General features: G+C 35.4%; 1 pseudogene; it reads left to right on the top strand.

The window, feature by feature from the left end:
• The first annotated feature begins 9,262 nt into the window (after positions 1 to 9,262).
• LOC121140088 lies at positions 9,263 to 9,349 on the top strand (annotated as a pseudogene).
• Positions 9,350 to 11,593: the final 2,244 nt, after the last annotated feature.

The following is an 11,593-nucleotide window of genomic DNA, read 5'->3' as shown; positions in this document are numbered from 1 at the left end:
TTTTTCTTTCTGTTTCATTTTGCTTGGTTTGGTTTTTGGGTTTCATTTTAAGTTTGAGTTTGTTTTGTAGGGAGAGGTTACAAGGGCAGATTCGGGGAGATGGGGAGATAAGTGGAATCAGACTACTTGTAATGAAATTCACATAGAAACCATAAAAGTTAAAAAGTTATAGACCCATGAATATTCAGACAGGAGGGAATTGGGTTTTGGTGGGCCCTGTTCCTCACTGCTAAGCCATTTTCTACTGATGGATTCAGAGAGAGGGGTCACTGTATTGAGTTTCATATTCACTTACAAAAACACAAAGCTCCCAGTACCAATCAAATGCTCTCACAGATGGCTCTGGTTAAGCTATGAGTGACAGCAATGATCAGCATGAAAAAATATTATTATAATTTCAGTAGTGACACTTGTATCTTGATGGTAACCCATAGCTGTCTAATTGGATGTAAGACCTGATGAACAAGAGGGACATCAAGACTGGAACCCAAAACCTAGCTAACTACATGGGGTTAATGAAGACATAAATGTCAGGGAAGAACCTACTATTGCTATTTTCCTAAACCAGTATAATTCCTAGCTGCCTTCTAAATACTCTTTTACTCAAAAATAAATGTAACTCTCATCCTCACCAAAGAAATTTCTGCAGCAGATGATGATAGATAGAGATAGCTACAATTAGTCAACAGACAGTAAGGTGAGCAGTTCCTGTCAACACATCTACAATACAACCTTCACAGATAAGACATAGGGAACATCATAGAAGAGGGGCTAAAACTTGTAAGAGACAGAGGACCAGAAAGTGTAATGCAAGACTGAATCTTTTAGATAGAAGCAAATCTATACCCATGAAATATGAACAATATGATTGTTTAATAAGAATGTAACAATGAACTTTAAACAAGGATGGGGAAATTCACACAGGTCTACACCCCAAGATGAAGAACTATAGGTAATTACAAAGCAGTGGGAGAGTTAGAATTAATTTTTCTATGAGAAAAACACCCTAAAGCTTTATTTGACAACAAGTGGTTAGCCCTAAAAATAATATACATACAAGTAACATAATAAATAAATAAATAAAACAAATAAACAGTGAAAGGGTGACAATACTGAGTCATGAATCTAGGAAAAGAATTGATGTGTGTGTGTGTGTGTGTGTGTGTGTGTGTGTGTGTGTGTGTGTGTGTGTATGGTGGGGTGGTTGGTAGGCATGGGAGAAAAATTAAAAAGGGTGTAAGATAAAGCATAATCAACACATTATCTATGCATGTAATTGTTAAAAATTAATTAAAATAACTTAAAAGAATATGGGAAATACTAAACTATTGAATGGTTATTGTGATTACTGAATATATATTAAAGGGTGCTTGGGACAGAATATTTTCCATGGAAATATATTTCTCAAACTGACAGGAAAACAAGACCACATAGTACTGTAATTAACTGTGTTAACTGCTGTTTTATAAAATAACTTCTATGTGTTACTAACTAAACTCATGGCTTATTTAAATAAATATCACCTACTAGGGTTTGCCACCAATAATGGAATGCGATTCCACTGGACATATTTGTAAAAGACCAAAACTTAAAATAATCCTCCCCTGGTGCTAGTAACTCATCTGATACCTTAAGGTAGGAAAAATGAATATTGGATTACAAAATCTCATTGCAGAAATCATAGATATATTCTATTTATTTATAATAATATATATTCTGAACAACACTATAGTAGGGTTAAAAAAATCAAAGGCATGTCTTATTAAACAGATCCCATGACCCAACTTGTGAAGAAATGAAACTTCAAAAGGAGAATAATAATTACAATTATTTAGAATTTGTTTTATCTATGAAAAGCCCTGAGTGCATAATGATACTTGCAAAAGGAAAAGTTAATTCAAAATGTGCAGAAATTAATAGTAAATAGAAGAGAAAGATACCCTAACAGAATAAACTTATTCCAACAGCAATCTAATTGGAATTTCATATTTTTTCATTTTACGAGTTACTAAGTTATTCAGTGATGAGTATCATATGCAGTGCATTGTACATAATAGGCAAATTCATGAAAATTATTAAAATGGCATAATTATTCCTCCAATTTTCTTTTTGGTTAATAAAGTCTTTATATAAATTTATAGAGTTAACTGAGAATGTATACCCATTTTAGGCAATAGGGATCAAGTGTATGGCATAGTACATGATCTTCAGGTCACTATGTACATTTTTGTTTCATTTACGTTAGAGAGAGTTGCAACAGTGGTACTGTAAAAGTCACATAATTCTGTGGTATTATTTAGTACAAAAATCAAGCGAATAGTCAAAACTTGTGTCCACATATATACAATCACCTGTCCAAAGAATGTATAAAGCTTAATTGCAAAAAAAGAGAGAAAAATTACACCCAGCAACATAATCAGGCAACATAGGCATCATGCATTCTTTACTTACAGCAGAAATATCTTGCTAAACTACTTCCTGATAGTAGATTTTTTATAGTAATGATGAAATAGTTTTTAAACTGTATGGGAATATTTCCAGATCAAACTTTCTTTTTTTTTCTTTTTCTTTTTTAATTTAATACAGAAACAAGCTTGCTTCACATGTCAATCCCAGCTCCCTTTCCCTCCCCTCCACTCCCATCCCCATTTGGCCCCCCTAACCCCCCACCCAATCCCCACACCACACTCCAGGGAGGGTGAGGCCCTTTATGGGGGAATCTCCAAAATCCATCATATCATCCTGGGCAGGGCCCAGGCCCTCCTCAATGTGTCCAGTCTGAGAGAGCATACTTCCATGTGGAATGGGCTCCCAAAGTCCATATAGAAGCCAGGGATAAATGCTGATCTATTGCCCGAGGTCCCAAAAAATGCCGAGGCCTCCACACTGACACCCACATTAAGGGGTTCTGGATCAGTCTCATGCTGGCCTCTCAGATATCAGTCTGGGGTCCATGAGCTCCCCCTTGTTCAAGTCAGCTGTTTCTGTGGGATTCACCCACCCAGGCTTGACCTCACTGCTCATCACTCCTCCCTCTCTTCAACTGGTTTTCAGGACTTCAGTTCAACAGAGATGCTCTGAAATGTTGAATCATCTGGGCCATCCATTCCCTTTGGAGATATTTTTAGGGGTCTTCCTCGATCAAACCTTATTTTTATGTAGAATGAATCCACAACTTCTCATTTCCTGTGGAAACAAAAGCAAAACTTCTCCAAAATAATACATCTTTTGATATACATTTTGAAGTAAAGGCATCATCAGAATATATATGTTGGATTAATCAGTAAAATTTTTAATCAAATGTCTTTTAGTACCTGTTGTTCCCCCCTCTGCTTTGAAACAATTCAAAGACAACAGAGTATACAATATCAAAATTCACTGTGCATTTTCCATTTCTTTGTGCCTTTGTAGTTATTGTTCCTGTTCTATTTATTTTTTCTTTGGTTTTTCAAGATAGGGTTTCTCTGTGTAACATTCTTGGCAGTCTTGGAACTCAGTTTGTAGACCAGGCTGGCCTCAAATTCACTGATATCCACCTACCATGGCTTCCCAAGTGCTGGCATTAAAGGTATGAGACACCATTGCCCAACTTTATTTACTTTTTAAGGACTTTCTCTATCCTTTTTCTTTTCTTTTCCAAGCCTATGTATATTTTTACTACTTTAATTTTAAATAGCTTGCTTCACATGTCAATCCCAGCCTATGTATATTTTTAAACACAATGTAAACTGTTTAGAGTTTTTTTTTCAATTTGAGTAAGTATGTACTGTATTTAATATGGTAACCAGCATGGCTAGGATTAAAGCAGTAGCCATTCCTTGGTTTTCTGAGAGCCCAGCTTCATGGCAGAGACACTTGCAAGAACCAAGTTTATTGGCACAATTCTGTAGAGTTTCTAAGTCCATGTCATCACCAAGAAGGATGCCACTGGATGCTCATAAACACCATTTAATTGTTTGGTAGCAGGGACTCTTAAAGGAGTCTTGTATTTTTACTACTAAAGCTGAGACAGGAAGCCTCTCTTAAAGGAACTGAGCCTATGTTTGCCTCTATCAAACAGCCCACCCAAGAAAATGCTGCTACCGAGAAACTGTGCTTGTCTCTGGTCTTTTGTGTTTGGAATCCCGTTTTAAGTTTTTGTCCTGTTTTACATGGAAATTCTTGTGAAATATTTAGGTGCCATTAGAGATTATTTCAAGAACAAAATGGAAAACATAAAATATTAAAAATAATAGATTGTAGAACATAGTAAGTATTAACTATCTAAATGTAAAAGTGATTAATTATGTAAATGTAAAAGTAAAATAAGGTTTATAATATAAAAAACGAACATTTTCTCTAGAAAGATATAGAAAAATTTTAAATGTCAAATCTTGTAGAAATTAGTGAACACCAGGAATATATTAACAGTATTCAGAAACTGGAAGAGTAAAAGCAATTGAATTACAAGATGGTAGGATATATGAGGACTTCAGTCTGCATCATACTAGCATTTAACTCAAAATTATGTAAATCTACTCCACTGTGAAATAAGGGGTTTCAACAATTTTTTACTCAGAAAATTGCTTTTTCCAATAGATAAAAACAAAAACAAAAACTAACATATATTCCAAAGTACAAAAAATACAGATAATACAGCTTTATTTTAAATTTTACAAATCAAGATCTATAACACAAACTGGGAGAATTATTTGTATAATTAAGAAAAGAAATTGAGAATTACGTAAATGAAATACAGCTTGTATTAATAAATAAATTAATTTAAATACAGAGAATTTCTGTTTGTTTTTAAGAAGTCTGGGAACATGTAGATGCTATAAAATTAATAACAGTAAAACTATTGTGAGTAGCTAAAAGTTCAGGATGATAAAGCTAAGCCATAATAAATATATTTAGTGAGATATTATGACACACACCTGTAAATCAATAACTCAAGTAACAGAGGCAGCAGATTTGCTACAAGTTCAAGGCAAACCTAGTATACAGAGAAAAGCCACATCTCAAACACAAAAGAAGAAGGTGAAATTAGGTTACTGAGAGCCCATTGTATCAGAAACATTTCAAAAGATGTCATCTAGATTTTAAACTTAAGTAAATATTGAAAAGAAACTGAATATATATTCATACTGTTTTAAAGATTGTTTTATTCAAATTTGTTTATATTTACATTAAAAATAAACATTCAAAGTTCTATTGTTACATGTCTGCTTTTGTTTTTATAATTACATAAATTAAAACTAATGAGGACTGGAGACATGACACAGTGATTTAGAATACCGGAAGCTCTTGAAGAGATCATGGGTTCAGTTTTCAGCACTCACATGGTAACTCATTATTTTCTGAGACTAGAGTTTGAAGAAATCTGACGTCCTCTTGTGGCCTTCACATGTACTGTATACACTCAGGGTACATGCATTAATGTATTCAAAACACTCATCCATGTAAAAATACATAAATATATTTTAAAAATAGAGATACAAATAAGTTTAATTGCTTTAAATATTTAAGGAGCACATGTAATGCGATGGCATTTGGAAAATTAACTTTTTTTCATTTTAAAAGAAATTAAGTATTACCAATAAATCTGTTTAGTGCTTACAACCATGTGATTAATGTTTACAAAGATAATGTAAAATTTTACATTTACATATGTTTTGTAAGTAGCATCACAGAGCAATAACCTAATTCAAAGAAGGCATAGATATATATGTTGTAATTGCAGCCTTTGAGAGAAGAAATAAAGATTGAGGAAAGTCAATGTTAAATAGCAATTTATAGTACAGCCTAGATTATACAACTAAACCTTGTATTAAACAACAAAAAAAGCTACTCATTCAATAACAGGCTTAAGTATGGTTTGCTGGATTAAATTTTACCAGGTTTTCAGGGCACAGAACTTCAGTTTTTATGATATATTCACATAGATTAGACCTAAATGACTTTTAATGAACAAGTGAGCAATTCTGTCTGCAACCAAAAAACTTGCAATTAAGGAATTCCAATTAAAACCTCATTTCTGTAATTGAGCCAAGATGTAATCAAGCTTAAAGAGAATAAAAGAACAAGATGCATGCAATTTATTTAGGGGAACAGGCATAGTGATATTAAACTTCAATAGTTTTTGAATTATGTCTGTGAATTAATAAAGCACATATATTTTCCATTACTCTCTTCAAGAAAAATAGCAAAAGTCACACTGACAGTCAGATGCAAACAATTAAAATACAAAATATAAGTAGTATTTGGAAACATGCAAGTACATAAACTAATGCAATCTGCAAATATCTTTGGAAATTATTTTGGTATAGTTACACAAGATTAAATAACTTTATGATATCGTTGTGCTAATGTATTCCACCAATAATAAGTCATAAATAATATGAATGTGTGTGTGTGTGTGTTTCTGTGTGTTCACATTTGTTCAAGTTACTGTGGAGGCTAGTACAGGGTTTCAAATCACCAGGAGCTATCAGAAGGTTGTAAGCCATAGTGTGCTGATACTGGAAACCTGTCTTCAGTTTTCTTAACTGCTGAGCCATCTTTCCAACTTCCCATGAACTAGTTAATTGAAAACAAGTTTTATCCTCCATTTTCAAAAAAAACAAATTCTTTTTAGGGTTTTTCTGCTGTACAGGCATTTCTACCTTGTATAAAACAGAAGACTAGGGAGAAGAGGAGGGGAGAGGAGGACACGGGGGAGCAAGAAGGTTGAGTCAGAGCAAGAATAGAGGAGAGAAGGATGAGAGATACCATAATAGAGAGAGCCATTATAAGTTGGGGGAGAGATCTGGCACTAGTCAGTTCTTCACAGGTCTACAAAAATTACACCAACTGGTATTAAGGCTGCCTTAAATGCCCTACCCTGATAATGAGATGGATGACTACCTTATATGCCATCCTAGAACCCTCATCCAGTAGCTGACAGAATCAGAGGCAGACACCCACAGCTAAAAACTGAACTGAAATCCTGGAACCCAGTTGCAAAGGGGAGTGATGAGCAAAGGAATCAAGACCAGGCTGGTGAAACCCACAGAGGCAGTTGACCTAAACAAGGGGTAACGCATGAACCACAGATTGATGAATGAGAGACCAGCATGGGACTGATCCAGATACCCGGCCCCTGAACCTGGGTATCAGAGCAGAGGCCTTGAGTGTAGATCAGTATTAATTCCTGGCATACAAGTGGACTCTGGGAGCCCATTCCACATGGAGGGATGCTCTCTTAGCCTGGACACATGGGGGTGGACCTAGGCCCTGCCCCAGATTATATGACAGACTCTGAAAATCCCTTATGGAAGACATTACCCTCCCTAGGGAGTGGAAGGGAGATGGAGTGGGATGGGGTTTGGGAGGAATGGGGGACCTGGGGAGGAGGGGAGGGAGAGGAAACTAAGAGTAACAAGTGTAAAAACTCAAATAAAAATTATTATATACAAAAAGACAGAAGACTATATATAGTAACTTTACTTGATGTCATTACTGTCTAAAGCTAGAGAATGTTGATGATCTGTATAATAATCTAATACCTTTCTTACAGATAATGTCTTACCTCTGGAAACACAGTATGTAATATACAGCACAAATATAATTATATTAGTTTTTCAATAAACTTTCCATAATTCTGTACTATGTTGGTATATTTCAGTTATATCCTTCTTATTATAACACCAATGCTAAGACCAGGTAGGTATTTAATTCAATATACAGATAAATGCATTAAGAAATGAATTCCATATGGAATCTTAATCCATCAGGTAAGTAAGCACTTGGCAGATCTTTGAAAGAAGAGGAACACATAAAAGATATTACTTCTTACAAAGTTATTAAATTCTTATGAATTACATGAAGCCTTCTTCCCTCAAGAATAAACATGACAACATCACACAAGTAATTGAACAATGAAAAGTCAATCTGGTGTCTACCTACAGCCTTTACCCTTACAGACTACTGTTCATATTGCTGGAATGTACTCTGCATGCTAGTAAAGGAGAAATATAAAAACCAATCCAGTTACACACTCTTTGATCTACAATGGTGATCTGCCTGCAAGATACACTAGTGCAATAGTAGAATGAATCTTATGAAAATAAGCAAGCAATATCTGATTGGATTTAAGGCCCATTCCTTGATATATAACCCATTTGTGTCACTATTCAAGTGGTCAAGAACCTGACATTATATAGGTCATGAACTTAGAACAAAACCAAATACTACTGCTCTGCTAAAAGGAAAGTAGCCATAAAATAATTACTATTGACAATCTGTTATTTTTATAGACCAGTGTCTTGCCCAGCCATCATCAGAGAAGTTTTGTCCTGCAGTAGATGGGAAGAAATACAGACTGACTTCTGAACAATGGAAAGAAAGTGAAAGAACTTGGAACATTCAGTCCTAAGTGAAAAGTATCCATCAAAGCCCTCCCTTCAGAACTCAATAAAACCCTGTGGAAGAAGAGGTGGTAATAGTGTTAGAGCCAGAGCAGATGGAGGATACCAAGGAAATAAGACCTAGATACAACAGGGATGACACATATATGAACCTACACAAACTGTAGCAGCATGCAAATAGCCTAGACAGTTGTAAGCCAGATGGGTCCCAGCACTGAGAAGGGGAAGTAGACACAATCCACAGCCATAACCAGAAGCTATCTCCCATTAATAATCACTTAGAATTGAAAAATTAGCTTCCTCTAATTGAGTCTCACTGGGTGAGGCCCCATGCTCAGAAGTGTATGGACAATACAAAACAAAATCATTGTCATTTTTGGAGGATCTTTGTCTCTTAATGTATTGTAAATTATAACCTATATTCTGTTCTTGTCAAATCAAACCTTATACTTTGAAAAGTAGAAATGATATAAACACAATGATGAAATTCTTTAACCAGATTAAATGGTACAATTATAGATAAATGTAAAATCTAATCATGAACAGAAACTGGAAAGATATATCAGTTTTTAAGTGTGTTTACTGTGCTTGCAAAAGACCTGGGTTCACTTCCCAGCATCTGCAAGGTAGCTCATGTGGTTATCAGACACGCATGAAGTACACATCCATATATGCAGACAAAACAATAATACAAATAAAATAAAAATAAATAATCCAAAAAATAATAGTTTTTATATACCAATGGCATATAAAATGGAATTTGGTTGTGTTCAAAATACAAGTAATTCAATGATATAAGTTTTCATAACAATAGTTCATAGTCAATAAGGAAAATATGTAGTAGTAATATGACATTATTAAGAATTGAACACAAGTTATTTCTGCAGCAGATATTCTAAAATTAGAACAATACAGAGAATATTAGTATTGTCTCTGCAAAGGATGACATGCAAATAGTTTTTCCAATGAGAGACAGAAAGGGCATGCATCTGGAGTGTAGATGGGATGGGAAGGTAGAGGAAATGGGATGGTAGAGGAGAAAGAACTTGAGGTAGAGAGAGAGAAAAACATAATCATGATATAGGATGTGATAAAAATAACTGTTTTCAATAAAGAAAAAAAGGCCAACTAACAGAGGCTAGGAAACTGCACATTGCGGCTCCCATCCTGGCTGGAGTAAACCCACCCAGAGACTGGCAGCACCCTGGTCCCATTCTCTGTCCATGGGACTAGGTAGACCTGGGCCTGTCTCCATCAACCACCTGTGACCTGGGTACTGCACACTGTACATCCCATACTGACAGGAGTCAGCCTACCCAGAGACTGCCAGCTTCCAAGTCACATTCTCCACCCATGGGACAGGCAAGGTAAGCATGGGCCAGTTTCCGGCCAGTCTTCTGGCACCCTACACAGAACCACCAGAGATCTGGAAACTGCACACTGCAGATCCCATCCCAGCGGGGTCCAAACAAGCCAAAGACTGCCAAGACCCAGCGGCCCCCTACATCCATGCAAAATGAGAGCCACCAGAGTATGAGACCTGATCAGATCTACTGGAAGGTGGTTACATACCCACCAGGAGAGGAAGAGACTCATTCTGCACCTACTTAAAGAAGTTATGGGAAGGAGACAATATAAAAATAGCCTCCAAAGCCACAGAGAAATCCTGTCTGAAAAAACAAACAAAAAATACACTAAGCAACAGAAAAACCAACATGACAGCACCAAAGTCTAGAAACTACACACCAGCAAGACCTAAAAACTCTAATGCAGATGAAGCAGAAGAGAATGACCATAAAAACAACTTCATGAAAATGATAGAGGCCCTCAAAGAGGATATGAGAAAATCACTTAAAGAAATGAAAGAAAAACAAACCAAAAATGCAAGAAATGAAAAAAAAAACAAACTGAAAAATTCAAGAAAAGAAGGAAAAGACGAAGCAAAAATTGCAATAAACAATTAAAATAGTGCAGGGGTGAAAACTGAAATAGATACAATAAAAAACATAGTCTGAAGGAATGCTGTAGACAGTCATGTCCTACAGATGCAAGCATAAACCAACATAATGCAAGAGATGGAAGACAGAATTTCAGGCACTGGAGATGCACTAGGAGAAATAGATTCATTGACCAAAGAAAATCTTATTATGTCCAACAAATCCCTAACACAAAATATTCAGGAAATATGGGACACCATGAAAAGACCAAACCTAAGAATAATAGGTATAGAAGAAAGTGAAGAAACACAACTCACAGGTGCAGAAAACATATTCAACAAAATCATAGAAGAAAACTTTCCCAACCTAAAGAAGGACTTGCTGCTGAAGGAGCAAGAAGCTTACAGAACATCAAATAGAGTGGACCAAAAAAGTAATCCCCTCACCACATAATAATCAAGACGCTAAACATATAGACTATAAGAAGAATATTAAGTGCAGCTTATGAAAAAGATCAAGTAACATTTAATGTCAAACCTATCCAAACAGAATTACAGCTGACTTCTCCATGGAAACTCTGAAAGCCAGAAGGTCCTGGATAGATATTGTCCCAACATTAAGAAACCACAGATGCTAACCCAGACTACTATATCTAGCAAAGTTTTCAATCACTATAGATGGAGAAAACGAGATATTCCATGGAAAAAACAGATGTAAACAATATGCATCCACTAATCCAGCCTTACAGAAAGTACTGGGAGGAAAGTTCCTATCCAAGGAAGTAAACTACAACAAGAAAAACATAGGCAATAGATAATCCCACTTTACCAACAGCCAAAAGTCAAAAGGTGTGAAAGTCCACACACAATTCCATCACCAACAACAATTCCAAATCAAATAAAAGTGAGCAATCAATGATCATTAATATCTCTCAATATTAACAGTCTTAATTCACCTATAAAAAGACACAGGCTAACAGAATGGAATCAAAGACAGTATCCGCACTTCAGCTCCATACAAGAAACATACCTGAGCTTCAAAGATAGATATTACCTCAGATTTAAGGGTTGGGCAAATATTTTCCAATCAAATGAACACAAGAAACAAGCAGGGGTAGCAATCCTAATACCTAACATATTAGAATTAAAACTAAAATCAATCAAAAGAGAAGAAGGAGGTCATTTCATACGCATCACAGGAGAAATCAATCAGGAAGAAGTCTCAAATACAAAGGCATCCACGTTCATAAAAGAAACATTACTAAAATCA

The sequence above is a fragment of the Mesocricetus auratus genome, unplaced genomic scaffold (assembly GCF_017639785.1).
Source record: "Mesocricetus auratus isolate SY011 unplaced genomic scaffold, BCM_Maur_2.0 Super-Scaffold_100003, whole genome shotgun sequence".
NCBI lineage: Eukaryota > Metazoa > Chordata > Mammalia > Rodentia > Cricetidae > Mesocricetus > Mesocricetus auratus.
The sequence above is the reverse complement of the archived record's forward strand: the minus strand, read 5'-3'. Positions and strand labels throughout refer to the sequence as shown.